General features: G+C 39.6%; 1 protein-coding gene across 8 annotated transcripts in view; it reads left to right on the top strand.

The window, feature by feature from the left end:
* ARID1B (AT-rich interaction domain 1B) overlaps window positions 1-21,674 on the top strand; it is a 412,304-nt gene that overhangs the window by 105,635 nt on the left and 284,995 nt on the right. The gene's annotated exons all lie outside the window — the stretch shown is intronic.

Raw genomic sequence — 21,674 nt, 5'->3', positions numbered from 1 at the left:
CCATTCAGAACTATATTCTGGATTAATGTTTTTGTTATTTCTATTTCATACCCTGCATTTTAGTGTGAGAATAATGGAACCTTTAAAATTATTATAGTTTTTCTGCTGCCAACTTCTCCTCACAAAGTAGAGATACCAGACTTTGCCCAAATTTTAACAGTATCATGCTTTTGCCAGGAAGCTATTGTTTAAAATGATTTCCTTAGGGGAAAAAAAAAATCACAAAGAATGCTGTACTTATTGAGAATGTTTTCTTTTTCTTAGTAGAAGGATGGCTTACTGCCACGTTTTGTTGTTGTTTAATATTATAGAGGTTTTACTGCAGCTCTGTTGGTGATTACAAGAGTGCTACATTTTGGCTAACAAATAGAGTAAATGTGATGAAAATCCCCTATTTTGTGTGTTTCTCCGAATAACATGTTTATATAACATGCTAAATACTTCTGTTGGAAAAAATTGCTTTTCTGAAAGGAGGTTGCAAATTCCTTTTTAGAGTTTTGGTGTTACTGAAGTGTATCATTGACTATGCCGAATTGTATGGATATTTTAAAAACATCCTGAAAATTTTTATTTGCACACACTATCCTTTTTGAAGTCACGGCTCTGAAAAAATTGAGAATTGTTATCTCTGCATAATAATGTTGATTTTCTTATTGTACCTACGGGCCACTGAATGGAGTTATTTAAAGGTTTTATATTTTTTTGGAGTAGATAGCACTCATGTGACCATGCAGACAGATCACATGCACAAACTGGTACATTTGTGTTTCTGTTTATAAAATGACATTGTGGTGGCGGTCTGACTCTGAACCGAGGCCCTCCTAGCCTCACGCTTCTGTGGACTTCATGCTGCGTCCTAGGAGCCTTCCCTTTGTGGTCTCTGGCCTGCCTCGTATCCTCCAGACCCAGCCACATCTAGCTGTTTCATGTAGCTTCTGGTGTTCCATGTTGGTCCAGTGACTCTACCCTGGACTATGGGCTCCTCAGTTTGAGGCTCTGATTTCTGATTGCCAGGTGGGCATCTCCACCTGGATGTATCCCTGGAAACTCCGTGCTGAGTATCCCATTGGCTTGTCTTCTCCTGAGTCCATTTGTCCCATAAAATCATGGTACAGCTCATTCAATTAAGTCATCCCTCTAGAAGTCATGCTTGGTGTTCCTCCCTCACACCCCACATCCAGCTGATCACTAATTCCTGCATTTTACGTCGGACCTTTTCTGTCCTCTCTGTTCGTGGCCTTCTTCACAGTAATCTCTGAAGTTGAGTTCTTTACCATCACCGGCGTGGGCAGTTGCTCTTGCCTGTCACCCAGCGTCTTTGCCAGTTGTCTCTCTCCTGCTTCTAGGTCATTCTCACTTTGAGGTCCCGGGACCCCTGAGTGTTCACAGATGGACTTCAGAAGGCTGTGGGTTCTTTGAAATTCAATATTAAGATTTCTGTGTATGTGTGTAGGTGCAGTTTCTGGTCATCATACTCTCAAAGGATCTATGAGTCCGGAATGGTTAAGAACAGTTTTTGTGTAGTTAGTTCTTCATGTGGCATCTTCACAATCATCTCGCTCATATAAAATGTAAATCTGATAAGTTGCTCTCCTGCTTACGGTTCTTTAGTGAAATCCTGTTTTATGTAAAATCCAAACTTGTTAGCCTAATGGCATGGCCCTTCTGAACTTTCCCACCTTATCTTCTACCAGCCCTTCCTCCTGTGTCTGTGCATCGGTCTACTGAAGTATTTTCAGTTTGAGTATATACCATGCTTTGTTTCCCACTGTTCCTTCTGTCCGAGGTTACCCATTCCACCTTGCCCCTTCCCTGTTTGCTTTGTGTGTCACTTTCTCTGTGAGTGAAGTCTTCCTTGCTCACTGACCCCCAACTACATTTAGGCAACTTCTATTTCAATTAAAACTTCTTTCTGTATATTAAAATTATTGGTTTATATTGAACATGTCCACTACTGAACTTGTGATCTCCATGTAGTACATTAGAACTTCCTGCCTCTGAAATCTCATTACGTGTGACTTGTGAACCTTCTCACATAACCATATTTATTTTTGACTTTTGATTAGTTAGCTAAGATCTTATGAAGGACTTAGTTCTTTTCTTGTTCTTGACTTAAGCGACTGCCCTTCATCATGTGTATCGTGACAGCTGTGTATCATGTTGTGTCTCCTCTTTTTGCTCTGCTGTGCTACACACTTTGAAGTTCTCCTTTACCTTCTCTACCTATCTTTTCTACCATTTCCAAAACTGCTTCTATCAGCTAGAATTCTTGGTTGTTAGCAGTGAAAACCAAGTTTGGCATATCCACGCAGAAAAGGAAGTATCGACAGGCTAGTGGGAAGCTGCAGAATTGCCAGGAAGGATGAAGAACTGGGCCAGCAAGAAGGGAAAGCACATGGGCCACCACGCTGTGAGGACAATGCCAAGGCCAGGTCATGAGGACAGAGAAGGCACCCACAGTCACTTAGGAGGCAGCACCACAGCGTGTCCTCCACCGTCACCCCCATTGGTATCTTGGAAACATGCACCTGTGACACACACCTGAAATTGAGTATTGCTGTCTTTCTTTGTTTGTGTTCCTGGCTATTGAGTCAAAGAGCAGAGCATGTGCATCTGATTGGCTGATCCTGGGTCACATGCCAATACCCTAGTTGCCAGTGAGTTTGGTAAAGCAAGTGTGGCATTTTCAGCCTATTAGGAGGCAGAGTCTATCTCTACAATCCTGACTAATTACAGCGTCTGTTTTTTCCCCACACCACTAAGCAATTCTCAGATACCAGTTGGGTGTCGTACAGTTTAACTCAATTCTGACGCTGTCTACATGGAAATAGCATTAGATCCCACAGATTAAGGGCTCAGTCCTACAGTACAGCCCCCAATCCCCACTTCCGATGGCAGTCACAAATCCAGGTCGTCATCTGTGCTTTAATTGGCTGGCTGTAGATCCAGAAGTCCCACCAGCCCTTTCCTCGGGTTCCATTAATTCGCTAGCGCAGCTCACAGAACTCAGAGTAAGTGTTTCACGTACCAGATTACTGGTTTGTTATAAAAAGATGTAACTCAGGAATAGCCGGATGGAAGAGATGAGTAGGGCAAGGGCGGGAGCTTCCCTGCTCTCTGAGTGCACCACTCTCCCAGCACTTCCGCGTGTTCAGCCACCTGGAAGCTCTCTGCACCTGCCCTTTTGAGTTGTAGGGAGGCTTCACATAAGCACGATTGATTAAATCTTTGCCCCCTGGTGATTGATTCAACCTCCAAACACTGTCCCCTCCCCAGAAATCCAGGGCTAGGACTGAAAGGTTCGACCCTCTAATCACTTGGTTGGTCCTCCTGGGAACCGGCCCCCATCCTTAGGTGAGTTTTGAAAGTGTCATTAACATAACAAAAGACACCTTTTAGGCTCTCAACATTTAGGAAATTCCAAGCGATTTTGGAGCTCAGTGCCAGAAATGGGGACAAAGACCAAATATGTATTTCTCACTCTAAATCACCACATCACAGCCTCCTATCACACTCAGTGAGGAATTATCCAAATACCAGAAGTGTTCGTAGCCTGGGCAACCAAACGGACGGACAGATGTTTACCACTCGGGCTAGATGTACTTTGGGGAGTTTTTATTGGTGAGATACGTGTTACTATCTTGTGACTGTTTACAGAGTGGCTGACCATTTGGGAAGCTTTCACGTCAGCATCTCATTCAATGAGGTGGGGGGAGTGTTGTAGTCCTATCACATAAGGAACCTGGTGGGCAAAGAAGTAATGCAGTCTGACAAAGGATACGTAGCCGTTCAGGGCAGAACTGGAGCTTGACCTTGCGCTTCTGACTTCAGAGTCCGCGCAGCCTGTTCCCACTGCACCAGCCTGCAAGACACAGTGCCCTGGTGCAGTGCCGAGAGGGGCTCAGGAAGGTGTGTTCACACATGCACGCTCACACGGAGCCTCTTCTGAGGACAGCAATGCGCGCTTATCTGGTTCTGCAAGGGCCAGTTTAGCATTTTGTATCCTCGTTCTGTCTACTTGTGTTGTTCAGTGTTGTAACATCTCTCTGGTTGACTGAAGCCATATGTCATCCAAATGGAACCTGGACTGTGGCATTGGCCTGGCAAACCCTTGGCTGTGGAGTACAGCAGTAGAAATTATGAACACTGTATCTGTTCATCAGGCCAGTGGAATTTACAGGCACTTCTGTGGCTGTGCCCCACACCTGTGCACCCTGGCAGATGAGAGTACAGCACGTTAAGCCTTCACACTCTTTTTCCTCTCTGTGAATCGTGTATTTGCTCCCTTTTGTGGATTGCTGTAGAAGCCAGGTGGATGAGCACTTTAAAGGATTATAACATTGGCAAATATATTTGGGGAATGACTACCTCAAAACAAGTAGTATGAGAAGTGTTCAAGTTGATTTTTTTCATATCATAGTAAATACTTCTGCTTACATCATATTAAACACTTCTTAAATTCTTAAGAATTTTAAGAATATTAGGTAATTTTTCTGTTATAGGGACAGAGGGTTTGTATCTTACTGTTTCTTATAAAGTAGGACATCGATTCTTGCTGTGAGTTAAGATATTAACTTGACACACGCATGTATACGCATGCGAGGTGGAGGGTATATATGTTAAGCTTAACGTTCCTGTGTTTTAGACTAGGGAATCTCTCATATCTTGCGGGAAAAGCTGAGTCAACTCTTTCACAATGATGGGAGGAAAACAAAGCAAAAACAGCAATAACAAAATTCCCAAACCCTCTCTGCATCAGGAGATGGCAAAGTATCACCAGAGTGGAAGAACCCTTCCAACATTGGAAGGTCCCCCTTGGTGTATTTGAGGCGTGAGGTGGGGGCCAGGTGGTAAGAGAGTGCAGGTTATTGTCGCCAAGGGGAGAGGAGGCTGCGACGGCAAGTCTGGGAATTAGAAGTATATTTTCTGGGGAGGGGGACATCATAAAGTGAAGAATAACCCTGTCATTAGTCAGGAGAGTCAGAGGGAAAGAGGGATGTGACTGGAGAGAGAAGGGAGGGGGTAGAAACTGGACTGCTGGTAATGAAGGATAATGGGAGAAAACCAGGGAGAATGTCGTATGATTGTGTTAGAAGCTTACTCCAGAGCCTTTGCAGGGGAGTTGATAAGCTGGTGTAGTGTTTAAATTGTCAAACATAATCCTTTGTATAGAATAAGAAAATTTTGTAATTATTTAATAAATATCTTGTGTAAAATTTGCGTAAGAAAAATTACTGATGGCTTTTGGTGGATGGTAGTTACTAAGCTTTTATTATTTTAGAAAATACTTGTAAATTTTGTTCAGGAAACAGATTTTACTTTGACAACAGTTTGTGTGGTTGTTTTCTCATATTTCTAATGTAGAGAAAAAGGCCAAAGAGAAGAATTTGGAAGCTTGATAGATAGAGGAGGTCTTGTTGGCTTGGTAGAGGTTAGAAGGGATTTAAAATGCAGGAGCCCGTGTGTCTGTGCAGCTGCACTGTTGCAGTGTGTTGCCCTGGGCCTGCCGGACTTTCCACAGCTCTACCAGGTGACTAACTTGTAACTGGGCCCAAGTGAGCCACCCCTAATGCCCAACTGCTCCCCTCTCGCCTCCCTCCCAACCCTCACCTTGGCTGTGAGGTCTGGAACAGCCTCTCTGTGGGCCCTCCTGTGACCGCCGCAGGCCAATTTCAGTTATTTAGTACCAGGGTAAACCTATAGTTGTTTACCTGGACCCAGATTGAGGTCTGATATATGGTATTTGAAAATTTGGATGTATCGGATTTGAAATTCATGATATGCCGAAAGAAATTGGAAGAAATTAGATAATTTTTAGTAGTTTTATTTTTCAAATAAACAAATATGTACGTATATAGGTAGCGTCACCTATACCGTCTTCAGGTGCTTTCTCTTACTATGTGCACATGTGATACATTGTCTTCAGCTCTGCATCACTCACTTTTCAGGGAGTCTGAGGATTGCATGGGTTTGTGGACCTCAGTATTTGACTACTTTCATCACCCATTATTGGAATTTTAGTCTAAGTAGTACCCATTGGGGCATGCTCAGTGTTTGTTCATGTTGATTAAAGGGGAACAATTACAGCAATAATTTCCAAATGGTAGGTATTCTTTAAAAATTATTGCATGGTTTTGGAATGCAATATTTGATTTCAGAGAGCAGAAAGTTTGCCTCCTTACCAATGGCTTATTTGGGTTACCATGAAAAAGATGTGTTCTTGGCCAGTAATGTAAGGAGGCGTCCTAAAGGTGTCTGTGACAAGGCGGAAAGCCTTAATGGGCTTAAAATTTTTCCAAGGACAATTCGCAATTGATACTTGAGAGTTAACTGTAAGTCATTATCTTGGGTGGTAACTCATAAGTTTATGTTTTAAAATGAAATGTACTAATTTATTACAGAGTCAACCATTCATACAGCCAGTGTTGTTTTTTTTTGTTTTTTTTTTTGTTTGTTTGTTTCTTTGTTTAAGCATCTGCAGTGTGCATAATGTGGCCTGGGCATTAATCAAAATTCTTCTCTATCATTACCTCACACTGCACTGAACTGTTTATTCCTCATACCCTTAATGTGTTCCTGTCTTCCCCACCTGGGTTTCTGTTACTCAACAGGGATTCCTCTTTTTTCTCTTCTCTGCCAGTTGAGAGTCAAGTCCTCCCTCCAGGCCTAGGGCCAGTACCTCTGGTCTGAGCAGCATTTCCTAACGCTCTAGGACTCGTTTCCGCAACTCTTCAAGTGGAATTTACCTGCTTCCTTCTCTCCTGTCCTTCTGTTACTGCTCAAAATCTTCCTGTTTATTCTGAACTGTAAACATGTATTACCTCTCTTTTCTGCTTGTAAGCTGCTGTGTGCAGGGATTTTGTCTTATTCGTATTTCTGTCTTCTGTAGAGACTAGGATGATTCTTTTGGTACTTTATTGCTTAATAAAATGTTGAATCAGTACATGTGATATAATGGAATGTATAGAGAAGTTCAAAATCCATCTGTGAAAACAAAGCACAGATACCGACTTTAAGGGAGCCTTGCCGTATCTTTCTCTTTCAACACTGCAGTCTGTTTGAATCAGGAGACCAGCCATCTATCACTGATTCTGTCACCAATTGGCCACATACTCTTAGAACCTTCACAGAGAAGGTTCTCTGTGAAAGGAGACTAACTCTACCCTTTTTCATAGAATTATCACAGAGTTAAATGAGATCATCTGTGTGAAAGAAGTTTAAAAGCGCTTTGTACATATGAAGTATCGATATTGTCATGAATTGGGGGGGGTGGTTAGCTGATAACAATGAACAATTTTTATGATGACATCTTTCTGGTAGTTACTGTAGTCAGTTGTTTGGAGAAAAGAATCAGAGCTGATTAGTCTTATACTCTAATTTGTGGTATAGGGGATTTCATATTGAGGTCTCGGGGTAGAGAACAAAGTAAGGTTATGATAAAAGAGTACAAGGGAAACGTGACAAGAGGGAGAGTTCCATAGCTTAATTTCTGTATTTTCTAAAGGTGCAAACTCAGTGGATACAACTGCCTTCAGTTTCTTCTGTTTTCCAGTGTTGGTTGTCCAGGGAACATTTGTGAGACACCTTCAGGCTCCCTGTTCTTGTAGCGTCTCACCCAGTGCCTCTTTACCTATAATAGTCTATCTTGTGAACATTCACTTTTTCAATTATATGTTAACTTCCCTTATTCTTCTTAGGAGCATCACTGCAACAAATATATTGCCTTGTCCCTATGAGGTTTTAACGTTTCTTCTTTTGGGATCTATGTGGCAAATCAAAAGAAGTCATAGCCCTTTCTCTTTACTCTTTATATTTAAAAATTTACTCATTTTCCTTTCTTCGCCTCCTCTGGAATTCAATCCATTCCACGCTTTTAATCTCATTTCTTTCCTCCAGCGGTAATACGTTTGATATGTACCATCTCTGGCACTGGCCTGTTGTTCAACATGGCACGCCCTCATTCTCCAGATTCTCTGCTCAGCCTCCTGTCTCTCCTTCACCCATTCTTGCTGTGACTCCTGATTCCTTCCAGGAGCTGCTGTCTCCTCCTCTCTGAGCAGTAGGCGCCATGGGTGGCTTGTTGCCCTGCGCTGTTGGAGTTTGCCTTCTCTCTCTTTGCTGGTTGTCTCCTGTTGAACCGCTCCAGCTGTTCAACCTACTCAGATCAAATCAGCAGTGGTTTTGTTCTCTGGCAGTGGCGTCGAGTATCGATGGCAGCTGCAGGTCAGGGGAAAGGAACTTTAGGAACCAATATCCATGGACCCTGATTGATTCGGATACAATATCACTTGGAACAGCTTTCCCTGAGATGCTCTGAAAGAAATCATCCTTGAGTGCAATGTTTTTTAAACTATTCATTGTAATCTGTTAGTGGGAGCATGAAAGCAGTGTATTAAGCTGCAACCGGAAATTTTTAAAAAGGGAATTTGAATATAAACAAAATATGAATGTATCACATGTAGTAAGGATGTCATGTGTGTTCAAGGTTGTGATAGGAAACGTAATTCTTCTTTTGATTTGGAATCAAAACATTTGAAAGCCGTTGCTCTGCTTACCCTTCAGTATTTTTAGCACCTTTGATTCCTCACCCCTTTTCTTTCTAATGGAAGTTTAAGATTTTTTTTTTTACAGTTGAGATAAAGTAGAATTAGAATATGGCCTATTTGCAGGACAACTTGATGGAAAATTGAAAGCACAGTTACTTGATTTACCAGTTGCAGGGCAGGTCACTTACCCTCCACATCAGCTCCACGTCAGGGCGTGGCCAGCTAAGCAGCCTGTGTCCCAGCAGAAGCCCCCTGAAGAAGCCTGCAGTGAAGGCACCCCACCTGGAGGCTGTCCTGCAGATGGAGAGTTTCATTCAGGAGCATTAGGACCTGTTCAGGATGGCACGCCCAGACCCTAACAATGGATTCGTCTGGGACGTATGGGGTAATCACAGTCTCCTAAGGGGGTGGCGGGGATTTCTAGATTCATTAGGCTCCCACCAGTCTGGGGAGTGGAGGATATTGGAAAGAGATTTTAGGAAACACCAAATGGCTAGATACTAGTGTTGTTACTTCTTTTCTCTGGCAGTAAGAAATAGCTATAGGTTTTAAGTGATTGTGATGATTATTGAATGTAATATCTCTGGTTAGAAAATGACCATTCTTCACTAATTCCTCACACCTGGTCTTGATTCGGGGAGACTTCGTGACCCCAGTGTTAACCTTGCTACTCTGATGGACTTCCACTGGTCTTGTAAGCAACGTTCTTGAAAGGAAACTAAATATGTCAGATGAATAGTTGGAAATCATCCCCCTCCCCCAATAATATGTATAATGCATCTTTTAAATTTAAAGGATTTATTAAAATGAAAATTATTTTGGCATACTGTTTGAAGTCTGGCTTTTTCCTTCTAAAGGTAATGAAGAAATTGGTTTTTTGTAGTTAAAGTAGGATTAGAATATGGTCTAATGAGAAACATTTTGACCCTGTTATCTTTATTTGCCATTGGATTGGAGGACTGTATCTTAGGACAATTATTTTGTACCCCTTCATGTTTTAGGAAAATAGTTAAATGACTTTTGTATTATCCCAAAGTCTACTGACTTCCCTGCAGAGGTGCTTAGAATGGACAGTCTGAGAACACATCTGTGTTCAAGTATAGTTTTGTGAGGGATAATTATAATTTTGATTATTTGTTGTGTTTCAAAATGAATGGGTTATAGAATGTCTAATTTTAATGATTTAAAATAAATTATTAAATATAAATAGAAGAGACGGTAGAGAAAGAAGTGAAACATTTAATTTGTTGATAATTCTACATTAGGTAAAGCTTCCTCTGTCTGCCCCCAAGTGTCTTTCTGTTAATGATTTTAAAATATCAACATCCTATATTTTTTCCTGACCAATCTTTTGGGACTATTTGGCACGTGTGTTCCATCTGATGAAATAAAAAAAAAATTGCAGATCTCAAGGGAAATAATTAAATGATTTTCTCTTCTTATATAAACATTTGCTTTGAAATATATTTATACTTCAAGGGCTTTGATATTTTTATCTAAAGCATCATTTCCTCATACTGTCTCAACCTCAAAATGAAACTCCTCTTTAAACTATTACCCAATATCACAAGTTTATCATATAGGTTAAATTTATGTGCCAAATGACTAAAAATGAAGGGCCTCCCCGCCTCCTCTCTTTTGCCTTGAGTATATGATATCTGTGTTGGTAGAAATTTTATATCTTAATCCTTTCTAATTTCAGTGTTTAAAACTTAAAAAAATGTGTGTACATTTCTCATTTGTAGCCACTGTGTGTTTACTCACCGAGCTCCCTTTTTTCAACCCCTTCCCACTCCAGCTGCTTCCCTTAGGTTCTTTGGGCTCCCCAATACTCTTGTCTGTTCTTAGACTGCTCTCTGCTAGAACAGAACAGGGTGTCCAGAGTGTCCTTTGCTCTTCCTGTCCCAGCCTGAGTGTCTTCCATGCTTAGCTTAACATGCTACTCCCCAGTCCTTCCATTCAATGACTGAGCACCCTGGGAGAGTGGAATGAGCCCTGGGTGGGGAGGGGGTGTGCGCAGAGAGTTGAATTCCGATTGAGACTCCAGCTGGGTGAAATTGTGCAGGTTTCCTAACCCTTGACCCTACCTTCTTGATCTTAATAAGGACAGGGTTGAACCAGTGATCTCTGAAATCTCTACCAGTTCTAATAGCGCATGATAAAATAATTTACAATAAAGTGTAATTAGGCTTAGCCTTCTGAGGATGGGGGAATGAGTGTGAGTTTAAAACAATAGCTTATTGATCCAAATATGTGATTGTGTGTGTTGCATGTATTTTTGAGCATTTCCACCCGGCCCCCCAACTCAGACTATGATCCAGGGAATAAAATGCAAGGAGTCAGTTTTTCAGCCACTAATGTGCATGTATATTTCCTTTAGTCTTACCTTTGCAGGTGGGGTTCAGGAGAGATATCACTGATTTGTGAGAGAGGGTGGGTTAGTGGTGGTAGGAACACCTCCCAGTGCAAAAGGACTCCTTTATTTTCACTCCTCATTATTTGTTATGAGTTCATTCTGAAAGGGCAAAAAATAAAATGACCAGCTAATTATGGTAATTTGAAGGCTGTTGTGTTCCTGGGTAGCACAGGACAAAGCCTGCAGCTGTCTCCCCACCCTCCGAGCCAGTGTCAGTGCCTCTACTCAGGGGGGATGCCGGTAAAGGTCCCCATACTGGTTCGTCCCCCGGGACTGTCTATTCTTAGATTCTTCCGTCTACTGAATTCTCAAAGTCTCAGAGGAAGCCAGGTTTGGGTTTTGGCCGTGTTACATGGAGAAGTCTGACCCTTTTGCATTACCGTCGGTATTACTTTTCTTCATTCATACAGTTTTCACCATATACATTATTTACACTTAGGCGTGGATAGATAAATGAGTACAAGTTTCTCCTTTAAAAGGTACCTTATAGAATACTTAGACTGTATATTTTTAAAGGATCACATTTTAACACAATATAGTTTTTGAAATATCCATTTTTGAGGGGCTTGGTGGTTTCTTTACTCACATTTTTATAAACTCAGTTACTAAAATCATTCCCTCCCTCCCTCCCTCTCTCTTTTTTTTTGTGAGCAGGAGAGAGAGGATATAGAAGCAGCTAGCCCCCTTACCCTCCATGGATGAACTTTAGACTCTTGGAAAAGTGTCATCACATAGTTCCCCGCTTTGACTCTTTAATTAAAAAAAGAAAAAAGAAACAACTTCAAAACTGCATTAACAAATCTCACACACACACTCGCGCGCGTGCGCGCGCACACACACGGAGTTTAAATGCATGGTATAAAATCCCCAAGGTAGAAAGATCCTGCTGTGAACGGTCTCTCTCCTCATGTCCCCCCACCATCAAGATCCCCTCCATAGAAGATACCAGTTGCTTGTCTCTCCATTGGCTGGTTTAAAATTCTAGTCTGATTCTGGTAAATCCCTGTTTTCTCTGTTTTCCCCCACTCCATAGTTATCTGCAGTAGAACAGTCTTTTCAGTCTAGCATTCACTGCACATGTTCCAGTCATGCGGTTACAGAGTTGACCCTGCAGCCTCAGCAAAGGTTATCTCTTCAAAATTCTCTGAAACGCCCTTTCGGCACGTCCATTTTGGCAGCTGGGTTTATGTGGGAGAGTTGGCAAAGCTCTTGGCCTCCTTTCTGTGCTTTATGAAATCTGGCCAGAAGGGCAGCTAGGCAAGAAGTTCCCATCAGTTGCACTGCTGAGTATTTTCCATTTTTTACCTGTAGTAAACAACAGTGTTCTTACCACGTGATGAGTAGACCAAGTGGGTGGTTTTTAAAAACATGAACGTACTGTAGCCTCACACTTAAAGTCCTATTAGAAAACTGCTGTTCTAATATGTGTGTGAGGTACTGTTGTACTGCTTTGACTTTTGATTTTGTAATCTTTTTATATATATTTTTAAAAATTGAAACAACTCAAAGATTATATTCACCAGTTACAACTACCTGTTGCAGTTTGGCCAGTAATATAACAAGAAAGATGGAAACTCCAAGTTGCTTTTCAGTGAGATGTATTCATTACATACAACATCACGTGCCTGGTTTCTTGGTAAAGTGCTTTCTTGAATGGAGACAACTGAGTCCCTGTGAGGCAGCTCAGGCCTTTTCTTCCTCCCTCCCTCCCTCCCTCCCTCTTTCCTTCCTTCCTTTTTAAAAAATGTTTTTATTTTTAAGTCACTTTTTCTAAGAAAATGTTGCTTCTGTAGCAGAGTTGACCTATTTATTTCTATAGATGGCCATCAGAGCCCTTCTTTTCTTTCTGTACATACCGTGAGCTCCACAGAAGTAGGGCTTCATGCAAACCATGTTGATGCATTTCCATAGTTATGATTCTCTAATTGAAAAATGACTGCGTGTGTTTGGTATGGAAAATACTTATTTTTCATTTTGTTTTAAATGTAAATACTAGTAACCTAGATGTCAAAGCTTCTGCGTTAGAAATGAGCAAGGCTCCTTTTACTATTAAGTTTTTTTCCTGCTTGTATTATTATATTAGTAAGGCTCGCAGACTCATAGGTGAATTTTTCTCCCCATGTTGATTTATGAAAGATTTTAGACCACTTGGCTTTGGTATGCTGGTTCTGGTTGCTTCAAGAACAGGTAGTAAGAATTCATCTTTTACTCTTAGGTAGTAGACCCCTCACCCATTCATACACATTGGAAATATGCTCTTTTTCTAGCTAAAATTTTTAGAATGAGATTTATCATCATGTACATTGCATGCATACTTTCTTTCCGAAGCTGCAGGGTTTTTTCTCGTTATGCTTCTCTTTTGTCAAAGAAGTGCACTGTAGACCTCATAGATCTGTGATACCAAATGCCTTCGATGGATCCTTGGGAAGAAAGTGTTTTAAAGTGCATAATTAGGGCACTTGAGCATAAAACTACAATTATACACTTGTGTGTTAATTTTGTGTACAGTAAGACTTTCGTTCAACACTGGTTGTAAATGAGAGGAAGCATTTTACTGCCAGTGAATGCCTGCATTTTATGAATACTTAAAATCTCCTCTAATTGGCTGACCTGGAAAAAAAGGTGAAAACATCTGTAGTTAAGAGGTAGAGGAGAATACAAAATGTGTACTAGAGGTTTCTTTTTAAAAGTAAGTAGAAAAGTGATTTTACTTTCGTGTACAGCCACGGTTGCTGTGCCTTTGGAATCACTTATGCTATTTTAGCTGCTATTCCACAATAAAGACTAACAGTGAAAGCAGTTTAGATAAGGCAGTGAAAATAATCAAGGGACTGAGGGGGGCAGAAAGCATTTGACAAGGAATCTCTGATCTGGTACAATAAAGGCTTTGGCTGGCATTGATTGACCATGCATTTGTCAATCAAGTTCCATGTACTAGCATTAGGGGGCACTCCTTGAAATTTGGAGTTAATTTTATGGAAACTAAAGGATGTACCACTTTACAAAATGGATAGTAATGTTCCAGAACTTGTTACCCTCAAGAGACTAGAAATATAAATTAATTTGAAAAGGGTATAAATAAATTTGTGGGTAATAGAATGACAGTGATTATGAAGAGGAAATAAAGGCTGTTCAGGACATATTGCCAACTTCTGGAAATTGAGGTCATGAAAGGCACTACCATTCAGTTCCCACAGCCATGTAGCGTATTCACTCTGCAGAACATTGGTCTGACATAGTATTCACTTAAGCTGTGATTTGCTAAATACAGAGCAGTTGGACTTAGAATAAGCAGTGAAATTTTGTAGGCAATTAATAATTATAAAGAAGTCCAAGAGAGATTATATATATATTATTTTCACTGTTTATGATCTTATAAACGTAAAGTGTGTACCTGATAAGGAAGCTTTAGAAAGCAAAATTTATCATGAGAAAAAATTTATTGCTGATGACAAATGAGAACTTTTTAATTTAGTTTCACAAATCAAAAAGTAAAGCTATTTTCTGATATGAATTAAAAAAAAATTTTAAGCTAAGGGAGTGGGCTAAAGTAGCCCAGATATGTTGGTTTTTTTTCAGTCTGTTAAACAACAGCAGTGTTTATGGCCCGGAAGTTATCTGTTAGGTACAAGGGCATAGACAAAAATGGAAGTGGGCTCCGTAGCAACGAGAGCTGAGTAACTAGCTTGTTTGCGTGGTTGGTCATCAAGCCTGTTCTGGAGTTTAGACACTGCTTGACCCTTGACTTCTTTGCTGACTCCTCCAAGCCCACGTTGTCTTTTTTCTGTTACTCAAGGGAAGCTGGATAAAATTTGAAGGAACTTATGGCTTTACTATGCAGTGCATGCAGTAAGCACTCAGTGTACATTCGTTGATTGTTTCTCAGTTTTCAAGCATGAAGGAGTAATTTCAGGAAGTTACGGAGTATTTTTTCCCCCCTTAGACAAGCTTAAGGACAAGATTTATTTCTCTTTTTAAAATAAGAAAGTGAATTTAAAAAGCACCTAAATTGTTTAAAAGTCTCAGTTGGGAACTTAGCTTAAGGGACTATAGATTGTGGAGCATTTGTAGGATTTTGACCTTGTAAACTTTATTTATTACCTTCTAACACATTATTTTTGACTGGACATGTTGACATAATAAAATTTCCTCCTGCAGTTGGTTCAGCCACACATAGACTTAGCATCTGAATTCCTTGCTGTGGGGAATTTTCAGTCTGTCTCTTATGCATGAAAAATAGCATTTACTCTTTCTGTAAAATCAGAAGCCAGCAGAATATGCCACAGTAGTGACTAAAATGTAGCTGTTGTGAACTCATTTTTCCTATGCCTTTTGCCTTCCTTTTTTTGTAGAATTTATCTGGAAGGACTCACATTTATGATGAAAAACTAACAAATAAAAATTAGGAAGCTTTCTGCTGTGAAATATAAATTGTTATAATATACTTTTTGATAATTCTTAGAAAGACAGCAATAATTAATCCAAAATAAATTGCATTTAGTTTTAGATTCATGAAAAACTCAGAGTTGGTTTAAGAAATGATACATAACATTTGATGTATATTCTTCTGGGCTATTAATTCTTTACTCACCACACATATACAGATTTTCATATTAAAAAAATATATATATGGTTTTGTAACCTGCTACCCCTTAAGTCCCACCTCAAAAATCCAGGGACAGACTTTCTTGCTATTCAATACATATTATCTACAATTAGAATCATTCATTTTAATGACTCTGTGATATTTTATTGAATAGAATATCATTACCCTCCCCTTTTAAACCAGTCTCTGTGGAGGCACATTTAACCATTTAGGCTGCTTCCCTGTTTTTGAGTGGGGGTGGTATCAGGGGCGTGCAGTGACCTCCTTGCTACACATATCTTCGCACACTTGTTTTATATTTTTCCTTAAGGTAAATTCCCAAAAGCAGAATTCTGGGTTGAAGGGATATCGTTCCTATACATATTGTGACTTGCGTTAAATATTTGAATTTACATACTCGTTATGATTGTTTCAGTATTAATTGCTGTGTAATATTTTGGAATTATGTAAATTGAAAGTATGAAAACTCCCTGTTAAGCTCCTAGAAACAGTTGCTATTTTATTATCAAATAGGAAACTTACATCTAGGTTTAAGTAAGGCCGGAATGGTTTGACATAAATACATTAGAAAAAACGTGAGGTCAAAAGTTTAGATACCTTCTTCGTTATTAAGTGTATATACATACTTTTAAAGTTATAATATACATACAATGAAATGCTCAGACCGTAAGTGTACAGTTCGATGAGTTTTGACAACTAAGGTACACCTATGAACCAACCATCCCAGTTAAGATACAGAATATTTTCATCACCCCAGAAGTTTCCTCACCCCTCTTTCTCACCAGCCCCCATATCCCACAAGCACTGTTTTGATTACTATCACTATAAATTAGTTTTGCTATAAATTTTGTTTTTGAACTTCATATAAACAGATTATACAGTTCGTTGAATGTGTGTTGTATTCGTTTAATATAGTTCTAGAGGGAAGTGTAGATACCAAACCAAACTGTTCTTAGAACAAAAGGATCTGAAGCTGATACGAAAATTATATACTAGAGTAAGAACAACAGGTCTTTCAAAAGAAGGAAGTTGGACCCTTACCTTACACTATGTGCAAAAATTAACTCAAAATGGGTCAGACCTAAAAACATAAGAGCTAAAGCTCTAAAGCTCTTAGAAGAAAACCTAGGGGAAAGCTTGATGACGTTAAATTTGGCGGTGATTATTGGACATGGAAACCAAATGCGCAGACAGCAAAAGAAAAGATAGATAAATTGGAGTATATCAGAATTTAAAACTTTTGTGCATCAAAGGACCCTATCACGAGAACAAAAAGGCCACCCACAAAAGAGGAGAAAATATTTGCAAATCATATAAGGGATTAATACACAGAATATATAAAGCATTCCTACAACTCAACAACAAAAACCTAACAACCCAATCAAAAAATGGGCAAAAGACTTTAATACATTTTTCCAAGTAAGATAAACAAATGACTGATAAGCATGCAAAAGATGCTCAAATCACTAATCATTAGGGAAATGAAAATCAAACCCATAATGAGTGTGACACCACTTCACACCCATTAAGATGGCTATTACAAAAACAAACAGAAAATAGCAGGTGTTGTCAAGGATGTGGAGAAATTAGAACCCTTGTGCACAGCTGGCAGGAATTAAAAAATGGTATTGCTGCTGTGAAAAACAGTATGGCGGTTTCTCAGAAAATTAAACATAGAACTACCGTATGATCCAGCCGTTCCACTTATGGGCTGGGTATATGTCCAAAAGAAGTGAAAGAAAAGGCTTGAGCAGGTATTTGTATGCCTGTTTTCGTAGCAGTATTATTCACAATAACCAAAAGGTAGAAACAACCCACCCATTGCCCATGATGGGACAAAATATTGTATATACTTAAAATGGAAATATTTTTAGCCTTAGAAAGGAATGAAATTCTGATTCATGCTGGAACATGGATGAACCTTGAAGGCATGAGGCTAAGTGAAATAAGCCCGACTCGAAAGGAATAACCAAATTCATGGGGACAGAAAGCAGAATAGTCGTTCCCAGGGACTGGGGTGGGGGATAGGAATGGGGAGTTACTGTTTAATGGAAATGGAATTTCATTTGGGGATGGTGAGGTTCTGAAGATGGATAGATGTGATGGTCGCACAGCAGTGTGAATCTACTTAATGCTACTAAGCTGTACCCTTTATGGTTAGAATTCCACGTATGACTCTAGCAAAATCTATTTTTCCCATTTACTTACTGTGTTGGAATTAGATTGCTTCCTCTTTCTGGCTCTTGTAAATAGTGTTGGATGGAATATCCTTCCTGGGACACATGTGAGTGTTTCATGGGTATGTATTCACAAGGGGAATTGCTGGGTCGTAGGGCAGTGCACCTTGAAACTTAGTGGAGAAACTGCTTTCTCAAACTTCTTTAGATAGGAAAAGGATGAGAATATAAACCTGATCATTTCTTCAGTGTTGAAGTATGAGCAAAGAGTTCAAGGTAAAGTAAAATGAAAAATGGGGCCTGGGATTCTGCACATTTAATATGACACAGAGATTTGAAAGTTAATACTCATGTCCTTTATCAGAGTAGTTTCATAAAATAAATACTCAAAGTAAATGAATCATTTTTAGCTATACTTTCCCTCTCCGATAATGTTTGAAAGCATTCACATTTCTTTGAAAATTGGAATAAAACATTTTGTGACTGTGTGTGTGCATGTTCCACTTGAAGATCCTCTTTATTTAGAAATGAGAGAAATTTTTGTTCTTCTTATTTTTACATAACAAATAGAAAATCCCTGATCTTAGGCATTTTCTGGAGATTTCCATTTGGTTTAGTTTAGTGATAAATGTCCAGCACGTTGGCTGGGCAGTAATGACCTCGAGGGTTAGCCGGTAATAGCCGAGGGTCCTCTGCTGCTGTCAATGTGAGGTTTGGGGTTTTTGTCTATTGGATGAAGCTGAATCAAAGACTTGGATGGTATAAGTCATTTCAGTTTTATAACGTGTTCCATCATTAAAGTTTTATATAATATATGTGCTGCCGAGGCGAGCGCTGAAGTTTTATATAATAATAACTTGATTTAATAATCCATTGAACAACATTCATTATTCATCCAACAAACATTTCAGTGGCAGGCCCCCTTCCAGGAGGCATACCACGGGTGTAGGAGTGTGTAGTCTAGTGATGAGGACAAACGGTAAACACATGAACACATGATTAAAGGGGTAACTGACGAAATCTAATAATCTCCCCTGTGGTAAAATCAAATCAGAAGTGGCCTGAAAATGATGGTGGGTTAGGCCGGTTAGGGGACGCGTGGTATCTGAGACAGAAGTGCTTTGTTTCCTCAATTCTCAGCACTTGGTTCCTGAAACTCAGTAACTCTTGGTTAAATTTCAACAGTTTGGTAACTGCTGAACAGTTGAATTCAACAGTTTGGTAATCTTACTTACCCTGAATATGGTTAAGAACTAAGAGATAAGCAAAAAGACTCTTAGTAGCCAAAATTGATTTCACAAAACTTGAGACAATAAAAGCTCATATGCTTCCCTCATGGTTTAGTCCTTTGGGTCTTCATAACAGTGTAGTGGGTTTCTCAGTCCTCAGCAGATGCTGTGAAAGATGGAGGTCTGAGTGAGGAGCGTTGTGGCTGAAGGCCTTGATGCCGTGTGAGAAGCCGGCAGTGCGAGACCACAGTTTCTCTGGGGTTTGTGCAGACAGCTTCCAGCAGTAGGCTCTGGGGCAGTCCATGTATTACGGCTCCGCCCTTCCATTTATGTTTCTTAATAATGATTGTTTGGTTTAAGATGTCAGAAAATCATATAATAGAACTTTGAAAGCCCTACATCTAAACTGATTAAAGCAAAAACATTATTGACCATTAAAGAATTGACATTAGTTCCTGACAGCTGAGGTGTATTATATTTAGAAATTGCCTTTTAAAGATAACACTTAGTTAACAATTAATGTTGTAGAGGTAGCACTACAACTTAGTTTAATAAGTAATAATTATTGTGTAGCATTCCGGATAGGATTATAATATTGCTGGTTATAATATTAATAGGAATTAATAGAGGAGGTAACCCCATTTTGCAGATGGAGATGTAAGGCATATCATTATGTGATCGATCGTATTCACACAACTGAGGTACAGGAGGGCTTGGATTCAGATTTCATATGTTTCTAGTACAGAGATGCTTTAGGTAGACTAGAACTTAGTCATCTCTGTTTTGTCATGGCTCCCACGTAAGGACAGTAAACCAAATGCAGTTGATTGGCTCTAGGCCCTATCAGTTATCCCAGGGTCTCAGAAGGTTAGTTAGCCAGTTAGTTAGTACCAAATAATTAGACCATGTATTTAAAAGGATAGCAGGTAGGTTTTTAATTGTGGAAGACAGTGATGGAATCTCCCAAGCAGATGCTTTGGGTGGTTCCCCCTCTGACGTTTGCCCTGTTCTGCAGCTTGTTGCCATGGATCCATTGAAGATTTGCTTACACTCCCACCCATCCTACCTGCCTCCCCTGCATCCGGCTTGCTTCCCCACTTTTCGGAGTTGGAATAGATAGTAAAAGAATCTAGTAAGTTCATGGCTTCTCTAGTGTGAGGAGACTCCTGCAATATGTCCTCTTGTTGTCTTGCTTAGAAAATAGAACCCCCCCCACACACACTTCCATATTGTGTGTAAGGGTTTCTGTAAACCAGAAAGTCAACATATTAAAGTGCAATTCACAGGGGAGTTGCTGGCTGTGTTGACTGAGCTTTACAGTCATTTTAACACTGGCAAAGTGTTACCCTAACTGCTTCAAATCAAACTGCAAAGATGCTTGTGTGAAATGCAGTATTAGATATCAAATCAAACATATGGGTGTTGAACGGAAGGGTATGTGTTGTGGTAGTATATGGTATTCTAGCATGTGGAGTTGTATTTTATGGAAATTCTTTGGCTTGGCTTATGTCAGGGACATACATTCATTATGAGATATCAAGCTGTAAAATAAATAAAAGCAAAGAATTCAACTGTGCTGTTGCATGGTTTTCAATACAAACTTGTCTGTTCTACTAACTTGGGGTCTGCGAAATGAGAGGCATTTGTAAGCCATTGTGGCCAAATGTTTTGTCAGCGTTGCTAGCAGCTTGAAAATAATCTAGATCGGGTCAAAAGGAATATGAACTTTAGCTTTCTGCATTTTTTCCCTTTTACTTCATTGAATATGTTGCCAATTACTGTGCTAATTGGTCTTAGAGGCAGAGTGTTTAATATTTTCCTCCTCACTCTCTTCTTTTCCTCATTCAGTATTCTGTAGTCAATTTGTTTTTTAAGTGTATATCTGGGACTGATGACTGAGTTCTTAAGTATGTGTGCTTATGGGGATCATGTTCTTGCAGTTCTCAAATGGACCCTATTGTGGTGTTCACAGTGACTTCACCATTCTCATTCCAGGAGTGCTTTTTGCCGTCCTGATATCTTGTTTTTCTTTTCCTCGCCTGTTCTTTCTCTCAATTAGGGGGAAAAAATGTCAATAGATTTCTCATTTGAAAGAACATCAGAAAATATCATCAGTGGTGTATTTACTGAATGAGGAAGGACTTTTGTTTGAACAATGATTTCAAGATTTTTTAGGCTCATGTAAATTAGAAATGGAGAAGACTGATTTTAGGTCATTCTGTCTGTAACTCGGGTATTTGCAGCACAGTACGCTTTGCTTTATATCGGTAACCGTTTTATCAACTAGGAAAATACTACCCTTGTATAGCTATGAATATCTTTCCATCAAGAACTCATATTGATAGTTATATTGTTTGATATACATAGTATTGTTTTCTAATGGGTTTCATTTTATTATAAAGCAGTGTTGTTTCTTTTTAGCCAAAATAGTATCGGGTAATGGAATTGCTGCTGTAACTGGTATCTGCTAAAATGTAATTGAGGCATTCTGACCTTAGTTGAAACAAACATGTCCCCAAACCACAAACATCCTACAAAGTATTAGTGAGCTTGGACTGGAGTTCATTTTCATCTGAGTGTTGCATGAGAATGGATTAGCATAATGCTGCTTTGACTTTCTAGCGGAAACAATTTTTTTTTTTTTTGCGTTACACGGGCCTCTCACTGTTGTGGCCTCTCCCATTGCGGAGCACAGGCTCC

The sequence above is a fragment of the Aethalodelphis obliquidens genome, unplaced genomic scaffold, assembly GCF_003676395.1.
Source record: "Aethalodelphis obliquidens isolate GAN/ISIS:26980383/991018 unplaced genomic scaffold, ASM367639v1 scaffold3, whole genome shotgun sequence".
Classification (NCBI taxonomy): Eukaryota; Metazoa; Chordata; class Mammalia; order Artiodactyla; family Delphinidae; genus Aethalodelphis; species Aethalodelphis obliquidens.
The sequence above is the reverse complement of the archived record's forward strand: the minus strand, read 5'-3'. Positions and strand labels throughout refer to the sequence as shown.